The sequence below is a fragment of the Lithobates pipiens genome, unplaced genomic scaffold, assembly GCF_037356315.1.
Source record: "Lithobates pipiens isolate NorthernLeopardFrog02 unplaced genomic scaffold, aLitPip1_a1.2 Scaffold_28, whole genome shotgun sequence".
In the NCBI taxonomy this organism is placed as follows: Eukaryota; Metazoa; Chordata; class Amphibia; order Anura; family Ranidae; genus Lithobates; species Lithobates pipiens.
Window position 1 is genome coordinate 164,181,816 of NW_027507789.1, and position 21,561 is coordinate 164,203,376.

The following is a 21,561-nucleotide window of genomic DNA, read 5'->3' on the forward strand; positions in this document are numbered from 1 at the left end:
GCTTTCCGGCAAATTGCTGAAAGAGAAAAAGGGCCGATAATGGAGCCAAAAATGGGGGGGGGGGCTTCCTATAGCGTAGAAGAGAGGAAAGCCGCCACCGTCTGGTTGATTAGAGCACTGGGAATATCACAGCTTTCATTTTAATAGCTGTGTGTTCCCCGCTGCGCTCCGTCACATACAGCCCCACCCCCTTGTCCGGGGAACTTTCATAGACAGATCACTTGTCCCAGGATTGGATGGGTGATCTGTCTATCAAAGTGCCCAGAAAAGGGGGAGGTGCTGTATGTGATGGCACGCAGCGGGGAGCACACAGCTATTGAAATGAAATCTGTGATGTTCCCGGCACTCTAATCAACCAGGCGGCGCGGCTCTCCTCTCTCTTCCCTTAACAGGCTGGCTGCACTACTGGGGACACTGGCTGGCTGCATCTGACGGGCACTGGCTGGCTGCAGCTGATGGGCACTGGCTGGCTGCAGCTGACAGGCACTGGTGAGGCTGTATTGATCTCCTGTACCTTGTCCCCAGTCTGACCATCTCCTGTACCATGTCCCCAGTCGCTGACCATCTCCTGTTTAAAAATATTTTTTTTTAAATGAGTTTGGGTATCGGTCATTTTCAGTATCAGTTTGGTTTTCGGCCTAGTGTATTTTTCATTTTCGGTATTGGTTTCGGCACCAAAAAACGCATTTGGTGCACCCCTAAAATACTTTGGGGGTCAGTGGGAAAAATATTGCCTACAATGGTTACCAATGTGAAGAATTGATCCCCTAATGGTGGTCAGAATACCACCCTTACAGACAGCTGAAAAGATCATTGGTGTCATGAAAGTGTTGTTGACCCAGGAACTTTGTAGGCACCATTAAATGGGAAGTTAATTGGCCACAGCTCATGGAACCCTAAACTTTTGCATAACCCTGGTCCGAAATGGCTGGCTTATATTATAACGAACCAATTTTGTTAATGTGACATCAAAGTTTGGCTTTATAATGAATGCAATAGACTGAATGAAACTGTTGGTGATATCTTACCAACAAAGTGCTTGAGAGAGGTATAAGTAGCCAGCCTAAAAAATCAACAGCTTATGACAGTTGAGCTGACAGTGATCATTGCCCTGCCTAATGAAAGCAAATTGATAGGAAGGAATGACAGGAATTCATTTTAGCTAAGTCACACTACAGTTCCTCCCCGCCAATCAGGAGGCAGCTCTGTGAGACCTTTTTCCCGATTGGCCAAAGCACTAGGCAACCCTATTGGACATCTAGTGCTTTGGTAGAAGAGGAGACTCACAGGGGAGGAACCCTGAGGAGCGGACACCGGAGCCGCCTCTGCCGCACTGGAGGAGAGGAAGACAGCTCCGCCACTGCAGGAGAGGAGGAGAGCCCCGCCACACAGTGGGTGATTTGACTGGTGGTCAGTGCCACGGGTGGGCCGGTGGGTGCCGCTGTGGTCAGTGCCTTGCCCCCCGGCGGCGCGGGGAGGGAGGTTGGTGCATGTTTGCTGCCCCCTCAAAAGGGAAACCCACCAGCTGCCATTGCTTGAAACCTTTTTTAAATCTCTGGGAACTCCCTGACATTTTTTCATCTACAGCTTGCAGTATGTTTGTGTAATTGGCAATGCCTAGATATAGCAATAAATATGTAAATATAACAAACACATGAAACAGAATTGCATAATAAATATCAGAAAGACAGAGCGCCAAAACACTGAATTTGCATTCGTGTTCAGTGCCAACTTTTCATAGGTGTGCAATGTAAAATTCCAACTTCGCAAACCTTTAACTTGGTATAGGTGCCCAGTGAAAAAAAAACTTGCCATTTTTGTACAGGGAGAAGATTGCATTGGCGTGCAGGGAGAAGATTGCATTGTTGTACAGGGAGAAGATTGCATTGGTTTGCAGAGAGAAAATTGCATTGGTGTAGAGCAGTGATGGCGAACCTTGGCACTCCAGATGTTTTGGAACTACATTTCCCATGATGCTCAACCACACTGCATAGTCCTTGAGCATCATGGGAAATGTAGTTCCAAAACATCAGGGGTGCCAAGGTTCGCCATCACTGGTGTAGAGGGAGAAAACTGCATTGGTGGGCAGGGAGAAGATTGCATTGGTGCTGAGGGAGAAGATTGCATTGGCATGCAGGGAGAAGATTGCATTTTTGTACAGGGAGAAGATTGCATGGGTGTGCAGGGAAAAGATTGCATTTTTGTGCAGGGAGAAGATTGCATTTTTGTGCAGGGAGAAGACTGCATTGGCGTGCAGGGAGAAGACTGCATTGGCGTGCAGGGAGAAGACTGCATTGGCGTGCAGGGAGAAGATTGCATTTTTGTACAGGGCAAAGATTGCATTGGTATGCAAGATAAAGATTGCATTTTTGTACAAGGAGAAGATTGCATTGGTGTGCAGGGAAAAGATTGCATTGGCGTGCAGGGAGAAGATTGCATTGGCGTGCAGGGAGAAGATTGCATAGATGTGCAGGGAGAAGATTGCATAGATGTGCAGGGAGAAGATTGCATAGATGTGCAGGGAGAAGATTGCATAGATGTGCAGGGAGAAGATTGCATAGATGTGCAGGGTGAAGATTGCATTTTTGTACAGGGAGAAGATTGCATGGGTGCACAGGGAAAAGATTCAAATGGTGTGCAGGGAAAAGATTCAAATGGTGTGCAGGGAAAAGATTGCATTTTTGTACAGGGAAAAGATTGCATTTTTGTACAGGGAAAAGATTGCATTTTTGTACAGGGAAAAAAGATTGCATTTTTGTACAGGGAGAAGATTGCATTGGTGTGCAAGGAGAAGATTGCATTTTTGTACAGGGAGAAGATTGCATTGCTTTGCAGAGAGAAGATTGCATTGGTGTTGAGGGAGGAAACTGCATTGGTGGGCAGGGAGAAGATTGCATTGGTGCTGAGGGAGAAGATTGCATTGATGTGCAGGGAGAAGATTGCATTGGTGTGCAGGGAAAAGATTGCATTTGTATAGGGAGACGATTGCATGGGTGTGCAGGGAGAAGATTGCATTGGCGTGCAGGGAGAAGATTGCATTGGCGTGCAGGGAGAAGATTGCATTGACGTGCAGGGAGAAGATTGCATTGGCGTGCAGGGAGAAGATTGCATTGATGTGCAAGATGAAGATTGCATTTTTGTACAAGGAGAAGATTGCATTGGTGTGCAGGGAGAAGATTGCATAGATGTGCAGGGAGAAGATTGCATTTTTTGTACAGGGAGAAGATTGCATTGGTATGCAAGATGAAGATTGCATTTTTGTACAAGGAGAAGATTGCATTTTTGTACAAGGAGAAGATTGCATTGGCGTGCCGGGAGAAGATTGCATAGATGTGCAGGGAGAAGATTGCATAGATGTGCAGGGAGAAGACTGCATTTTTGTACAGGGAGAAGATTGCATTGGTGTGCAGGGAAAAGATTGCATTGGTGTGCAGGGAAAAGATTGCATTTTTGTACAGGGAAAAAAGATTGCATTTTTGTACAGGGAGAAGATTGCATAGATGTGCAGGGAGAAGACTGCATTTTTGTACAGGGAGAAGATTGCATTGGTGTGCAGGAAAAAGATTGCATTGGTGTGCAGGGAAAAGATTGCATTTTTGTACAGGGAAAAGATTGCATTTTTGTACAGGGAAAAAAGATTGCATTTTTGTACAGGGAAAAAAGATTGCATTTTTGTACAGGGAGAAGATTGCATAGATGTGCAGGGAGAAGACTTCATTTTTGTACAGAGAGAAGATTGCATTGGTGTGCAGGGAAAAGATTGCATTGGTGTGCAGGGAAAAGATTGCATTTTTGTACAGAGAGAAGATTGCATTGGTGTGCAGGGATCTTGCATTGGTGTTGAGGGAGAAGATTCCATTAGTGTGCAGGGAGAAGATTGCGTTGGTGGTAAGCAGTGAGTGTGTCCAGGGGAGTACAGGGTGCTGTGCCTCTTAACTCCTCCATCCTCAGAACCCCGGTTGAGAAACCCTGTGCTGCATTGAATTTTAAGTTTCAAAGATTGCTTGATTTGAGATCTTGTGCAAATGAATGCAGTTGTGCATTCATTTAAATAATTAAATGCAATTATTGTGAAGAGTAATTATAGTCTGAAAAAACCCCACCATGAGCGCATTCAGGGCTTTTGAGCAGAAAAAAAATGAGGAACACACATAAATGCTAGACTAGTTTACGATCATTAGCGCTTTTGCCCATTGATGCATTTTGTGGGCCAGAATAAATGAATATTCTGGGCAGTGGTATGCATTAATGCGCAAATGTGTAGAAAGATGTGCAATACGCAGCTTTTTGCGTGATTTATTTTTTTTAAGCAGTTTTTCTCCTGCCAGTAGAAAAGGTGATCAAAGACACTAAGCAGGCGCCCTTTGTGGATAAGGCCTATGATCACCCAAGACATTTTCCTATTATGGAAGATATAAGTTGTGGTGTATATGGATTATACACATATGTACATGACTTGTACTAATTGGAATGTGTTACATAATAATGCAAAGGGATTGATTTACTAAAACTAGAAAGTGAAAAATCCGGTGCAGCTGTGCATGGTAGCCAATCAGCTTCTAACTCAGTTTGTTTAATTAAGCTTTGACAATAAGGCCGGGTTCACACTGGTACGACAAACGCTCTGACATTGGGAGCTCATGTCGCATGACGTGTGAAAATCAACGTTTCCCTATGGAGAGCCGTCTTAATTGGTCCGACTTTGAAAGTGCTCCCTGCACTACTTTGATCATACTTCAGCCCATTGACTATCATTGAAATAGGATCAAAGTTGGATCCTTGTCCTAGCCATCCGACTTTGGCATCTGACATTGTGTTATTTCCTGCCCTCCTGCTGTAGCCCCTCCCATTGTGTGTTGGTTTTGATTTGTCAAAGGACAAGTTGTACTATCTGAAAAGTCTAATCAAAGTAGTATCCGGTTAATGAATGTCAGATGGATGTAGGACTTATGTCGCAGAGCAAAGTAGGATGAAAGTCGTACTACTGTCATGTAGTATAGTGTGAACCCGGCCTAAGCCACGTTCACATTGGGACGATTTGGCATGCGATTTGCCATGTCAAATCGCATGCCAAACCGGCGGCTATTGCCGGCAATAGCACCATCTGAATCGGCGCAACTCTGGACCGATTCCCAAAAGTAGTTCCTGTACTACTTTTGGCGACTTCAGGGGCAATTTGAATAGACCTCTGACAGATGTCTGTCAGATTGCCCCCGTAGTCGGAGTGCATTGCCGGTTTGAAATCGTGTGAGTTCAGCAGAACTCACAGGATTTCTATCCCGCATCAGTGTGAACCTGGAAGCTGATTGGTGTCTATGCAGAGCTGCACCAGATTTTGCTCTCTCCAGTTTTAGTAAGTCAACCCCAAAGTGTCTTGAAGCTAAAAAAAAAAAGCCCATTCTGCTCTATGTAACTTGTCACATTACACTAGTATTGCTCTTGCTGCGCTGTGTTGTAATAAATGTCCATATATCTACACTGATAATGACTGTTTTGCTCCCTGTAATCACAAGTACACAGTAACAATTTCCTGTGATGATGAGCGCTGGCGGCTGTGTCTCAGCAGGGAATATCGCGGCGAAGGGGTTAATTTGGTTTGGAAGCACACATGAGAGAAAAGGTGGGGTGTTGCTATGCTGTGCGGTAGGGAGGGGTCTGCTGTGCGTTCTATATGTGCATGTGGGGACCTGCCGCTGGTGGGGGGGGGGATTAATCCCACAAGGGGTCATGAACTAGCAGGCAAAGCTCTGACTGTGTTCTGTGTGTGAGCTTGTAGCCAGCTCTGCATTCAAGTTAAGGGGTTACTATCACAGTTTGTGGGCTTTGTATGTGTCGAGGAATGGCTGTGATTTGGCAGTAGTGAACATCCTTCGTCTTTCATACTTTGTGATTTGACAAAGAGTGCGCTATTGTATACTGGAGCTTTTTGTTTCCTTGCACCGAAAAAAGTTGTCCGTTTTTAGTTCACACGACTTGTACTTGTTTGCCAGCGAAGGAGTTAAAACGTTCACCCTCCACCCATCAAGCATGGCCTCTAAAATTCTTCATACAGCTGTATGGCAGCAGGGCAATGTAAGAGACGGTGGATGCCCCCATGCTTTTGTTTCAGAAATATGTGTGCCCGGACATATACTCTGGGACCCCCAGTTCTTATGAGACACTGACCGACACGCATGGGATAGTGTATCTGAACATAAAAGAGAAGTCACCTTTTGCAGCAGTAGTTTAATTAGGGGTTTAAGTTTCTACAAGTGGAGGAACCCTCAACATGCCTCCATATGCATAATGCTGATCACTTTTTTATTAATTAATTATTCACTTTATCTGGTCTCCCACAGTACACAGAACACGGACATGCAATTATTTTAGAAAATACCTTTTCTTATCAACAGTATATAGCAGTCTTGTGACGTCTATCAGTGTCCGGCCGAGCACTGGTTAAAGGAGTTTTCATTCTCCTTTGACTGTCCTATGAGGTTGTATGACCCCTGACCCTCTGTCTGGACAGTGCTGATTGACCCTGTGCTGGTCACATGCACCCTCCCAAAAAGAAAGGAAAAAAACTCTCCAGCCATACACACCAAACTGAGCATGTACAGAGTGCCCCCAAGGCTCTGTGCTATCAGCCGATGGATTGGGGCAGTAAAAGAAGGGGGACGATCATAGAAGACAGGATCAAATTGACTTATTACACAGTGAGTATAACAAGCATGCTTTACTGCATATACAGACGGATTTTACTGTTGTGGGTTTAGTAACACTTTAATGTTGAAACTTAAATTCTTAGGGCTGTTTGAGGTTTAGAGCTCTCTTTGGATGGGTTCTGAGCAACCCCCTTTAAAGAGTCAGTCCACCCATAAGAGGTATTCCAGATAAAGGTGACGTTGGGGGCCTGTTGGGTATATATTGGGTCTTCTGTTTCTGTGACAGTCAGGCTGATCTGTGACAGACAAGAACTGTACATGAGAAAGATATTAACCCTGGATAAAACAAAGATTATGTTGTCCTTATGAGCAAATCAGATGAAGGCAGGAGTATTGTGACTACTGTGATCCCTGCGAGAGGTAATAAATGCTAAACACACATTGCTTAGCATTCATGGACTTAAAGAGGAAGTAAACTCTGCCTTTTTTTTTTTTTTTTTTGGTGACCTATAAAGTAAACGCATAATGTGCTAGTATGCATTGTATACTAGCACATTATGTGACACTTACCTGTAAACAAAGCCATCATCGTCCCTGCTGGAGGCTGCATCTATCTTCGCTCGTCTTCCTTCCGGGTCCACAGACTCAGGATGTGTGACTGGCCGGAGCTGCATGACATCCCTCAAACGCATGCTTGTCACGGCACATGGCTCTGAAGAAATGGCACAGGTGGCCGTTCCTTCAGAGCGCATGCGCTGATGACGTCATCGGTGGTGTATACAGTAAATAGCTCCTAAACGGTGCAAGTTTAGGAAATATTTACAGTACCTATAGGTAAGCCTTATTATAGGCACATACAATCAAGGGAGGTTTACTTTTGTTTAAGAAAAAAATTGCAAATAAAAAACCCAAACATATACAATTGCTACACAAGTTATATTGTAATTAAATGTTATTAAAAAGTACTTCTCCTTTCCAGTTTGTAGCTCTGTAACCTTCTGTAAATTGCAAAGCAAGATGGCAGCCTGGAGGTGTACAGATATATTGTAATTAAATGTTATTAAAAAGTACTTCTCCTTTCCAGTTTGTAGCTCTGTAACCTTCTGTAAATTGCAAAGCAAGATGGCAGCCTGGAGGTGTACAGAACACCCCCCCCCCCCCCCAGATATATCATTTCCCGCTTGTGTGATTGGCTCACTGATTTTCTAGAATTCTGATGAGTGGAAGAGGTGGGAAAGTGAAGATCTGCTTTAACAATAAAAAAAAATACCTGACGCTAGGCTTCTGGCCTGCAAGATTTTCATACATGAAACATTCCTGCGTTCTTCTGACCATTTTTGCTTTAGCCTAGTTTCGGAAGGCATATAGAAATGAGGGGGTTAAGCTTGTATTTGTTTTGCCATTGTATGGCGTTACTGACAGTATAAGAATGTATTTATTATGCAGGTATTTGGCACAGAGTATGTTAACCTTATACTTGTCCTCTGATTTTATGCATTTGGCGATCTTGTTCTGCGGTTACGATTCCTCTTTTTCAATGTCTGGGTCTCGAGCTCTTGTTCTTTCTTTTATTGTGTAGGTGTCTGGATTTTGAGAGTGTGTTTTCACTTGATCTGTAGGTCTCCCACTCCCTGGGTGTCACAGACTTCCTGTAGACTGCAGTCTTATTATTCCTTCCCATGGACTTCTTTGAGGTGCACAGCGAGGGGCTTCAGGCTGGTACTTGTCCCATACTAGTCCTTCTACTCAAGTAAAACCCCCTAGAGTTTCTTCTGCCACTCTCTGGGTATTTAGGGGTTATAACTGCACTGATTATGCCAGTAAACCCTGCTCTCGTACTTTAGGTATGTGGTTCTAGAGATGTTAAGCCAAACACATTTTGCCACAAAACTGCAAAATTACAACTTCTGTTGGGTTTTAAATGCTATCAGCGTCATTTATCTTCATGCCAGATACTGATCACTTGAGAAAAGGAAATCACCCTTACATTGCCACAGAGAGCAATACAACAACGACTGTCACTTCAGCAAAAAGATCTCAATAACTGCACCCTGCAGGAAAAGACGTCAATATTTCTGGATGGAACCAAGTCCAAGCTCCACTGTGGTCTTCAGAGTTCAAGACTTCTGGTAGTGTCAAATGCCTGCCTCCCCTGCTGTAGCTCTCTTGCTGGCCCCTCACTACTATGTCCTCTGACTTGGGGGCTAACTACTTGAAGGCCAGGCCTATTCTCACACTTTTTGTTTACATGTAAAAAAACTGTAATTTTTGCTAGAAAGTTACCTAGAACTCCCAAACATATATGTGTGTGTGTGTGTGTGTATGTATATATGTATGTATGTATGTATGTATATATATATATATATATATGTATATGTATGTATGTATATGTGTATATATATATATATGAGAGAGAGCGAGAGATTTTTTTTTTTTTTTTTTTAAGCAGAGGCCCTAGAGAATAAAATTGTGGTCATTGCAATTTTTTTTATGTTTAACGGTGTTTGCACTGCAATTTATTTATTTTTTTAAATACACTTTAATTCATTTTAATGCAAAAAAACACAATATATATAACCCAATTTTTGGTAAGCTAAAAGATGATGTTACACCAAATAAATTGATGCCTAACATGTCACACTTTAAAGCAGTTCTGCACACATTTTTTTTATCTTCCTGCCTTTCTTTTTACGAAGCTCTAACTAGTGCTCAATGCCCCTTGTTTTTTTTGTTTTTTTTACCTCCTTCGTTTCATTCTCTGCTGTATTTCTTCTTTTCTCCCTGCGGCTATGGGCGGGGTTTCTGCGAGGATCAGCATCATTTCCGCTGATCTCCGCACTGGGATCTCGTATAATTCATCCCAGGAGTCAGTGCGCCTAGCCAAATACGCATGCTCGTAGCTGTAGCCACTGAGCATGCGCGGGAACCAGCAAGGAATGCTGGTTCCTCCGAAGCGAGGGAAGGAGGAAGTGATTGCTTGTGGACTTCAAATGCCCACAAGCAAGATGACATTGGGCAAAATAGATTTAAAAAAATAATGATTTTACGCAAATTCGGACATGTAAAGCGGGCAAAGTCAGGACAAGTAAGGATATTAATTAAAACACATCTTTTTTAAACAATCAGTCAACAAAAAAATTGTCACACCAGAACCGCTCCAGAACCGCTTTAAAATGGGAATGGCGACAAACTACGATACCTAAAAAATCTCCATAGGCAATCATTTAACTATTTTTTTTTTTTTATAGGTTACCCGTTTAGAATTACAAAGGAGGTCTAGTGCTGGAATTATTGCACTTGTTATAACGCCTTACATGTGTGAGGTGAATAACGTTTACATACGTATGCGTGCGAGCACGTTGGGATATGGGTGCTTTAATAATTTTTTTCATTATTATTTTATGAGATTTTTTACACTGTCCCTTTAATTTTTTTCCATTCAGACTTGCCATCTCTGGAAGAGATCAGCGTTGTAGGGAGTAGTTATTGAGATCTTCTTGGTGAAAGGAGAGAGTTACTAAGAAAACTGTTTTATTGTGTCCCACTTGAGGGTATATCCTCTCACTTTCTTTTCTGTCTGAAACCTGTCAAATAGGTAGAAAATTAGGAGATTTGCCTCTAGACAGGTAGTGGAGAGGAAATCTGTCAAATTGGGCATCAGCAATAAAAAGTTGACAATGATTACTATCTTCACCCTAAGGTGGTATTGTTTGTACGGTGAACCTTGCATCATCATATATACAGCTCTGACATGGCTATACATTGTTGAAATCAGCAGCAGCAGCAGAAACCAGTGGGGTTCATATATACGCATGCAACCGTTTACATTCCTACAGCATCAAATATGGGCCATAGGCCGTGAATGCAGATTTTTCGTTTTCGCAGCTAAACATTGTGGACTAAAAGAAAGCAGTGTGCACCAGCCTATAGAATAAAATACTGTTGCCCACCCATCTATATAAATGATAGATTTGTACTTTTTTTATTTTATTTTTTTATTCCTTTATTCATTTTTCTGTGCAAGGTAGTTAAACAAAACAGTACTTTCACATGTTGCTTTTTAGCTATACACATCATTTTCATAAACAAAAGTTGAACATTACAATTTAGACATATTAAATATAGGCACATAACTTCAGAGAGAAACTGTCATCTCAGTGTTTTGAAGGAACATAGAAGCAGGGGGTCCGTGTAATCCACACAGACCCGTCCCATAGACAATTTTTCTAATCTGTATCTCAATACCTATGTCGTCTGGTTGGGTCTACAGGACATGCCCGCAGCTCCGAGCATAGAATGGTGAAAAGTCTAGAAGACACGTAAAGAAAGGAGAAGAAAACGGGGCAGGACAAACGTGGAGAGGGAAGGGGGGGCAGAAAGCGGGTAAGAGCAAAAGGCTTGTTACCCCCTCTCGAGTCAGAGTCATGTGCCCAGCTCCCTGAGCACTAGATATATTTAAGGCGGTTTCCAGGGTAGCCCCACCGGCCATCTCATGCAGGTACTCTTGGGTGCCAGTGAAATACCTCCAGGGTCTCCACTTGAACTGCTCTTCCGTGTTGTAAAGAGTGGCAGTCAGTTCCTCCATCCGGAGGATATAGTTGACTTTAGAGTACCACAGGACCCTCGACGGAGGCTGAGGTTGCCTCCACATCGCAGGGATGCATACTCGATTTGTACTTAAGCCATTAAAGTGGTTGTAAACCCTTACAAACTACTTTGACCTACTGGTAAGCCTAGATGAAGAATTTCCTGTAGGTCCAAGAAATATCTCCTAAACCTACACGGTTTAGGAGATATTTACTAAAAGACCGGCACCGATGTCTACGGCGCATGCGCCGTAGATAGTGGCGTGCAGGCGCACTATCGCCGTTGGCAGCATGCCGCTGCTAACGGCGATATGCCGTTAGTGGCAGCTCCTGTGGATATGGGCAGGAGTGACGTCATCGCTGCTCCGGTGCTGTGAGTGGCCGGAGCAGCGACACCCGGAAGAACATGGATGCTCCGGACTACAGGGGACAGCGGTGACATCGTTGGCAAAAAATAAAATAAAAGATGTTATACCTACCTGCTCTGTGCAACGATATTGCACAGAGCCAGTCCCTTAACTCTTCTTTGGCTTTTCCCTGCTGGTGCACCTTCTCCCAGCGGGTGCATCTATAGCGAGCTGTGTGCTATAGGGCACCTGTGCGGGCATGCTCTCAAGCAGGGCTGTGTGTGTCCATGGGCTCTGCCATGCTCAACACTCCCTCTTCATAGGATTTGCCTGACAGCGGCAGGATGGCTCTCATCACTGGATCATAAGAGGAGGCAAGTAAGTGTTTAGGGAGGGGGGTTGGTTGTAAAATAGCTAGTGGAAAATGAATGCAGGAAAAATGCATTTAAGGCACAAACATTTTGCCTTTAGAACCACTTTAAGCTAAATTTCTGTGAAATGCACTGGAATGAGGAATTTCACAGAATTTTGACATTCACCCCTATTCTGAACCAGCTGTAATTCATCAGGTGTCCGCGTCTGTAAAGGTTAATATGGTCTAAAGCTAGTCGTTTTCTTCGGTTTTAGAGTATGGAAGTGTTAAAACCCCCATCAGCTTTTCTGTTTATTGATATTGGGGCAAAAAGTAAGAAGAAATAAATATTTTGCCACAATTTTGTTCAGGTCACCAATGTAGAAGGCAGAAAAACGCCTGTAATCTGCCCCAAAGAAGCTCATGTTCTTTTTTGAGCTTAGAGCATTTTTCAGACGTTTTGCTTCAGGGGACAAAACGCTCAGATGTGAACAGGTGTCATTGACATGAATGGGATTTTGTTTGTTGGGTGTTTTTTCAGGAGTTTTTTTCGGGCGTTTTATGAGCTGACAACGTTCAGGTGTGAATGCAGCCTCAGTGAATGAGGCGAAGCTCTGCTGACTTGCGTCATCCAATCATGTGCAAGCAAAAAAATGCTGTTTTTTTTTCCCCCTTGCACTTGATTGGGTATTCTTCACCAATGAGATGTAACTTCATCTCAATTCCCTTAACTCTGGAATAAATTCACTTGTAAAGTGAGCAGCCAATTTGTCTTTAGTGAATCAACCCCTTTGTGTCTTCTTCTAATGAGAATAAGCTCTGGTTCTTCTGTGATTTGGTTCCAGAGCGGCCTGCTCTAATTTTCTGTTTTATTATTTATTTATTTCTTTTTTTATTAACACTCAGGTGTCTTTACCTGCTTTTATACAATTGGATGTTAGGCTTAATATACACGGGACGTTTTTACAACCTCTCCTGAACGATTTAACTTGACAGATAGTAACGTCCGTTTTGCCGCATTTACATGCCACATTTAGCGGCTTTTTTCCTCGTTTGCGGTTAGAAGCATTTAAAAAGAAAAATGCATTTATTTTTTTCAAATAGCCATAAATGAAAAACGCCTGTAAACAAAACATGAGTTACCGCGTTTACACGCGTTTTCAATCTTTTACAGGCATTTGGCGTTTCAAATGCCTCTGAACTCCCGTCCTGAACGTATTTTTTTTTTTACGTTCCAAAAAATGCTTCTAAACTCAAGTGCCTAGATGTACATGTACTGATAAGATAACATAGAGGAGAGTTCAGGGGCAGCTGGAAAAAAAACGCCCAACTGCTTCTAAGGCCCCTTTCACACAGGCAGCTGTTATGTCGCAGTTTAGCATGTTTATTTTTTTCTGTGAAATTCAAGGCTCCAGGCACAGCGATCAGCTGCATTTGTACAGTGCGATTACTGTCATCTTGCCGCCATGCGTTCAATTCCCCTTTCCTCTATCCCTCTCAACTTCCTGTGTCATTTCCCAGGTACACCTGCTGATTAGGATGTGCTTCTGGGTGTTTTTTTTTTTTTCACGCTGATAGTCGCAGTTGACACAAAAGACTGCGATTACCTGCGGTTATGTGCATATAGCTGCGCTACATCACACCTGGACCCATTCAATTCTATTTTTTCTATTCGCACCGAACCGCACGTAACGAAATCGCAGCTAAACGCTGTGTGTGAACAGGGCCATAGGAAAGCATTGTGTGCTTTTGGCTGTGGTGGAAAACTAGAAAATCCGCAGCTAAAAGCACCATTCTATCCACCCGTGTGAAAGGGGCCTAAGGCTCCATGGACACTGGAGCTCATAAACTGCAGTTTATTGGAGTTTGGGCATTAAACTCCACTCTATGTTTAGCCTATGTGCCCATGCACACATGGACGTTTTTTAGCTTTAATGAGCAGTGGAGTTTATGGGATTTTTTTCTGAATGGCAGAAATTTGCATTCAAAGTGTCGTTTTTCACCACCAAAAAACGACAAACGCAGATAAACGCTCATGTATTTTTATTAAAAACGCCCATAAACGCTAGTACAAAACGCTGTTAAAAGCAGGTTTTTCAACCAGCGTTTTCTGCCAGCAATCTGGCGTCCAGAAAAAGCTCTTTTGAGCTTCAGTGTGCATGGAGCCTAAACGTCCGTTTAGCAGCAGCAGTGTACATGAGGCTTTAGAGCAGCCATTGTCAGCCAAGGTTCCCTCAAAGTTTGCTGGGGGTTTCTAGAGCTGTGGCTGATTGATCTCCCATCTGATGGTTCCTGCATAGTATGTGGACCAAAGACACTTGGCAGAACCAGCGGTATTATTTCAGTGTCTGTAGGAGATTCTGACCACCACTGTAGGGGGGACATCATTTCCACTGACCAGTTGATTTTAGTAGGGGTTCCCTGAGATCTTACAATTAATTCAAGAGTTCCTTTCGGGGGTAAAAAGGTTGAGAGAGGCTGTGCTAGACCTTCTCAGAATTCTCTGCTATTTGGCTCTGAAGAGGTTAAGCCTCCTCTGACTCTTTCAGTATCTGTTTCTAAAGAGATTATGTTTGGAGGTGTCTGGATCTGAAGAGGTTAAGCCTGCTCTGATCCTACAGGTGTCTGGTTCTGGAGAGATAAGCTTGCTCTGATTGTACAGGTGTCTGGTTCTGCAGAGGTTAAGCCAGCTTGGTGTCTTCAGGTATCTGGTTCTAGATGGATTATTCTTGCCCTTTTTTCTGCAGGTGTCTTGATCTCAGGAGGTTATGCTTGCACTCTCATTTCCTGCATCCTTAGATGCTCCTGGTTAACTATTTTTAGAACCTCTATTTTCAGTTGTGTCACATTAACCTTTTGTCTGCAGGATAACCCAGGGCAGTGTAGTTTACTCTTAGCTGCATCGTCAGAAGACAGGGATCACGTTGTGTGAAAGGTTCAGTTAAATAGCCTGGCTTACCTAGAGAAAAGAAACTTAGAGGAACTGCATTCTGCTCACATAATTTGTAATAAAAAAAAAACATCTTTGCCATTCTGAAGCTTCCCTCCAACCGCTTTGCATGTTATTTTTTTATATACTGTGATTCTGTACTTGCCAAATATGCTGCAGAAATCTCCCTCCACTAAGCCTGGCTGCAGCCATTTAAACTGTGCTGAAGCTGCTGCCTGTTCAATTCCTGGATTTACACAGACACACCTCCAACTCTGCAGCTCTCATTGGCCCTCTTATGACTCCCCCCCCCCCCCCCCCCCCCTCTCATCCTTGCAAACTCTCGAGAGTGAGAGAGAGCTGTGCATGATGTCATAAGCCTAGACTAATGACCAGATAAGAAAGAGGAAGTGGGCTGTATAAGATATTTACTGGCAGAAAAAAAAATGTTTTACTATCCAAAGATAAAACAACAAGGACAGAAGATTTAATAGATGGAAAGTTTAAAAATTTACTGAAGGTCTGCTTTAAGTCTCAAAATCTTTGATGTGAGTGGTACATGCATTATGGATGCAGATCATACTAAAGGCCCGATCTGACTTTTTGACAACAAACACACGATCGGACTTTTTGACAACAAACATGCAAATTAGCTGTTTTGGAGCAACATCAGACCGTGTGTATACTCCATCGGACAAACTTTTTTGGTTTTCATCGGTTTTCATCGGACTTATGTTGTCAAAAAGTTTGTCCGTTCACACAGCCAACAAAAGTCCGATGGAGCAAAGTCCGATCGTGTGTACACAAAACCATCGGACTTTTCTACAAAGTACAAACACGCATGCTCAGAACCAATGCAAAAGATCAGACAATACAGAAGTTGACCAAAGGTGGCGCTGGAGTAATTGAACGTCCTCTTTTGAAGTGTCGTCGGTACGTTGAAGCGTCACTACGTTCGTGTTTGTTGCTTAAAAAGTCCGATAGTGTGTATGCAATACAAACTTACTGCCAACGCCCTTTGTACAAAAGTCCATGGGAAAGTTTGTACAAAGTCCGATCGTGTGTATGGGGCTTTACAGACACTGTTGCCTTCAGTAAAAGCTTCATGCTTTGTCATTTTGGAAGATACCTCTTCAGCAGACCTTCCATGTTACTGACTTTTTTTTTTTTTTTTTTTTTTTTTTTTTATCAGCTTGGGTTTTGTGAATTGTATTACTCTAGGAAATGTGTTATGCGTTAACAAGTGCCTACAGGTTATTTTCTGTACTTGTAGAAGTAGGCATATCAGTCACTGAATTTAGCTTCCAATCGAAGGCCAATTTAATAGGAAGCAAATTAGAGCAGAGCAGCAGGCAAACAATCTACATATAAATCAGGTCAATGACACCACATTTTCTGCAAGTATTGTGTAAACCTTAAAATGACTTTCACTTAATGGTTTTATTTTGGTATATTTAATATACCGCTGTAAGAATTTTGTTATATATTATGCAAAAAAACCTGTGCTATCTTAAAGAGCCCTCCTAGCTCCTATTTTGGACTACAGAATGTTCAACCTTTATTGTAGATATCTGAGAGTAGGAGTGGTTGAGTAGTTAAGCAAAAGACAACTGGCCCTGTGACACTATTCAAATAAACAACAATGCTGTGTGTTGTAAGCCCACAAATTTACTGCTGGGTCCATATTTAGCAGATCAACAGTTATTTTCCTGTACTTTCAGAGTCTTTAACCACTTAAGGACCACCTCGCGCCGATATACGTCGGCAGAATGGCACGGCTGGGCACAATCTCGTATCTGTACGTGGCTCTTTAAGTGTCCAGCCGTGGGTCGGCAGCGCGCTCTCCTGACCTGGTCCTGAGCTCCGTGACTGTCCCGCGATCGGGTCACAGAGCTGAAGAACGAGGGGATGTCTGTGTAAACAAACCTCTCCCAGTGCTTCCTAGCGTGGCTGTCACCGATCATCCTTTTATAGGGAAAGACGATCAGTGACGTCACATGCCAGTCCATGCCCCCTACAATAAAAAAAAAAACACATAACGTCACACATAACCCCTACGCTGCCCCGTAGTGGTTAACTTCACTGCTAGTGTCATTTACACAGGAAGCAGTGCATTTAAATAGCACTGATTGCTGTATAAATGACAATGGTCCTAAAAATGAGTCAAAAATGTCCGATGTGTCCGCCATAATGTCGCAGTCACAATAAAAATCGCTGATCAAAAAAATATATTAATAAAAATGCTATAAAACTATACCCTATTTCGTAAACGCTATAACTTTTGCGCAAACCAATCAATAACCGCTAATTGCGATTTTTTTTTTTTTTTTTTTACCAAAAATATGTAGAAGAATATGTATCGGCCTAAACTGAGGACAAAAATGTTTTTTATATATTTTTGGGGGATATTTATTATAGCAAAAAGTAAAAAATATTGCATTTTTTCAAAATTGTCGCTCTATTTTTGTTTATAGCGCAAAAAATAAAAACTGCAGAGGTGGTCAAATAACACCAAAAGAAAGCTCTATTCGTGGGAAAAAAACGCCAATTTTGTTTGGGTGCCGATGTAGTGTCATATTTTGCTCCCCATCATAGAATGCTCCGGAAGTGACTTTGCGGCCAGAAATTTAGCACTGCACAATGCGTTCCAAACGCTTGCACCATGCGTTCCAGAGGATTTCCGACAATGTAGATCAGTGAAACCGTCAGATAATGTCACGGGAGTGAAGGGAGGTAATTGTGACATTAACTTTAGACAGAGCAGAGAGCGGTGGAGAGAGAGCAGGTAACTGTGGCTCAGGGAGGGGATTACCTCCCCTCACTTCTCTGACATTATCTAACGGTTTCACTGGTCTGCATTGTCGCAAATCATTTGGAACGCATGGCGCAAGTGTTTGGAACGCATCGCGCATGCGCAGTGCTAAATTTCTGGCCGCAACGTCACTTCTGGAGCATTCTATGATGGGGAGCAAAATATGACACTACACCGAATCGCAAAAAGAGGCCTGGTCCTTTGGCTGCAAATTGGTCTGGGGCTTAAGTGGTTAAAGTGGTTCTAAAGGCACAAGTTTTTTTAGTTTTTTTTTTTATCTTTAAAGCGGAGTTCCAACCTGTACAAAAAAAATATAAGTCAGCAGCTACAAATACTGTAGTTGCTAACTTTTAATATATGAACACTTACCTGTCCAGTGTTCCCGCAATGTCGGCACCCCAAGCCTATTCGCCCATATAACAGCAACTAGCAGTAATCGCATGTAAAACCTGGCAACCTGGCAGGCTGGTTGTACCCAAGTTGAATGATCGATCAACTTGAGCACATGCAGCCTGCTGAACCAGCTGAGATTTGAAACGTCTATGGGTAGCTTAAATTCTACTGTGAAAAGCTGATATCAAGACAGATAAGTTATCTTTGAAATACATTAAATCTTTTTTTAGGCCCAACTCATCTATCTATCCAATTATCTTCTGCCCTGATACAAGATTTGTATTTTCTGTGCCCAGTCCCTGTCTTATGCACACTGCAATACATACATTCAAATATTTGCTCCATCGTTGTCTGTCTTATTGCTGGTCTATGAAAGAAGCACATGAAACCAACACGTTACACTGAAGGACACGTCCCACTGGAATGATGACACATGTCACTGGAATTCAACATGCCAACAAGGAAGGTTCACCAAACTTGTCACCCCCTATACAAACTAACCATGCCCACCACCAACATTTACATGCCAAGTCAATGCAGCTTTTGCGGGCAGAGATGATGTACATGGGCATTGCCACATGTATATCTAACTCATTTATGGCCCTGAGCATTTATTATGCAGGTAGCATGCATTGTATACAATGACGTACCCCCAAGGGGGAAACTTTAGGAGGGCTGGTCTCCTACTACAAGCTTGGTACACCAAATCTGAATGGATATAGAGAGGTGATTCTGGAGTTTGGCTTGAAAGCAGTATACAATTGCATTAAATGGTGCTTTTATATCTTAGTGAAGTTTTTATTTAACCTCAGCGTATGCTTTTGGATTGTGGCAGGAAACCCACACAGACACAGGGAGGAAATATAAATCCAATGTAGATATTGTTCCATGTAGATCAGAACCCTAGATCCAGAGGTACGTGGCCAGGCCACTTAGCCACCATTCTCTAATATGTGATTTAAAGGCATTCATCATTTGTGCGTGTGGGGAAGGGGGGACGACTTGTAAGAATTGCTGTGCTGAGAGGATATAGGAATAGCCATGCCCAGGTTCTTACCCTAATTTTCTTTTCTTTTTTTTTTTTTAGAGTGACGTTATTTGGATAAGTGAGGCAAACAAAAAAATGGAAGCAAGAGTGACAACTGGACCGTAGAATCTCGTGCACCGATCCTACATACACTTCTCCTCTTACATTGCTTCTTCCTGTCCACTGGTATTTAGCTTTTAATTTTTTTTCAACTTCATCTGTGATTTTGATCTAATTTATCTTTATAAACTCAATGTCTTACTGAAATAGAACCTGTCAGGATGCAAATTAGGTAGCTGTTACATGTTTGCTTTACTGCTTGGTGATTCTCTAACCCGAAACAAGCAATTCCAACTTGCGCACTTATGTCAGGTCACTCGATAAGTTGTGAAACAGGCAACAGGATGACTGCTTTCAGAAGTTTGCATCTACAATATGCCACATTTGGGCAAACAGCTCCAGAATCCAATGTATTTCCATATTCGGGAGTCCACGGGTGAAGCCAGCAGACTGTACAAATCAATAACAGGCTGTCAGATGTCATGGCTGTACATCTATAAACATCAAAATGGATAAGTGGCTGGATTTTTTTGTTCATGCCTACAACTGTGACGTCTGACAAAAAGTGCAAACAGGAGGGCGCAAGCACCTAGTGCATTACCAAAGGTCTAATGGTGAGCTCTGAAGAAGAGGGTGTGCCAGCTTAGTGAGGGGTTGCTGAAGTACGCATATCCTGTACTGCATGGCGTCTTGTGGTTTTTAACACACTTAAATTTTGTACCTTTGTGAGTATCTATTTGCCTTTTTTAAATTTTCATTAAAACTTTGGTAATGCGCTAAGTGCTTACACCCTCCTGTTTGTTCTTGTAGTCTTTACACTGGATTCCGCTATCTGAGGTGGGCTGCATCTACCAAGCATTCCGGGCACTTATGAATTTGTCGCCATCTTACTGTGGAAACCTCCGAGTGCTGGGAGCGTTTGCATTTTTCTTTGTGGCCTCTGACAGCCTGTCATTAATTCGCACAGGCTGCATGGCTCTATGCAACACAGAAACGTGCTGGTGTTGTATGCTCAAATGTGTCAGTGTGCATAACTGGGTAGTAGCAGCTACCATATTTCTTATTGCTTTTTTATTTTAATTTTTTAATGGTTATCTTTCTTTAAAGCTACAACTTTTTTCTAAATTGTACCTAAAGGTAAGCCTATAGCTTATCTGTAGGTACAGTGAATATCTCATAAACTTACAGTGTTTAGGAGATATTCACACTGGATGCAGCCAGTGATGTCACCAGCGCATGCGTTCTGAAGGTCTGCCATACCGTGCCGGATTTTCAGAGTTTCGTGCCGGAAAGCAAGTGATGTCATTGCAGTGCCAGCCACTCACACAGCAGGAGCTCGCAAACCCAGAAGAATGACCAGGGAAGATGGAAGAGCCCTGTCGGCGGTGACAGTGTGCCGCTGGGGAGGGGCTTTGTTTCAAGGTAAGTATTAGAGGTTGACCGATTATTAGAGCGGCCGATTATTGGGGGCCAATATAAAATTTTTTCAAATAATCGGTATTGATTTTACCGATATTGGTCAGATCTCCTCCCCCTGTCCCCATGTGTCGCTGGCTGCAGTCTCTGCCAATCTCTCTCAGTGGTGCGGCAGGCAGCAGAGGGATGCCATCATATCTTACCGCCCGCATCGCATCACTGCTGCTCCACCACTACAGCAGGGGTGCAAAGGCTGCTCTTGACAGAGCTTCAGCCATGGGCAAGCAGAGAGTTAGGTCATCTCTCACCACCCGCCTGCACAAGGAAGTTTACCTGCTCTGATGCCGCTGGGGAGAGGCTGCCAGAAGTAGTCACAAGCTGCATATGGGTGGCAGAAGACCGTGGCAAGGGACATGCTGCATCTGGGTGGCAGAAGACAGTGACAAGTAACATGCTGCATCTAGGTGGCATGTGCTACATCTGGATGGCAGGTGACAGTGGCAAGTGACATGCTGCATCTGGGTGGCAGGTGACAGTGATGTACAGAATATAGTCACTAGTCATTGGCTATCGGCCTGAAAGGCGGCCGAAAAAATTGGTATAGGCCCTGAAAAAAAACGATATTGGTCGACCCCAAATTTTTTTTTCATAATGTGCTAGTATGTGATGCATAGTAGCACATTATGCCTTTGCCTTGCAGAGGCTCTTTTATTTTTTCTTACTACCACTTTAAATTGATCTGCATTATAACGTCTTAATACACAGATAAAATACAGATCAGGGATCTGTATTTTTGTCCATCCAGTCCTGAGATTTACACAGCCACATAACACAACACAGCCAAGTGGATGACACTGAACTCTGAAAGACCACAAACTGGCCCTTTGTTTAGGAAGTTTGGAAACCCCTGGTGTAGAGCAGTCAGAACAATTCTATTTGATTGCCGTACTGTGCGATTGCTTTCTCCTTCCTAGTTTAGCCATGTTTTACCCCAT

The 21,561-nt window shown here is 42.9% G+C and overlaps 1 protein-coding gene across 3 annotated transcripts in view; it reads left to right on the forward strand.

Moving 5' to 3' along the window:
• THRA (thyroid hormone receptor alpha) overlaps window positions 1-21,561 on the forward strand; it is a 346,141-nt gene that overhangs the window by 90,776 nt on the left and 233,804 nt on the right. For all 3 annotated transcript variants that reach the window (XM_077459824.1, XM_077459826.1, XM_077459825.1), the window contains exon 2: window positions 19,151-19,276. The gene's annotated coding sequence lies outside the window, so the exon portion shown is untranslated. The remainder of the gene's footprint in view (window positions 1-19,150; window positions 19,277-21,561) is intronic.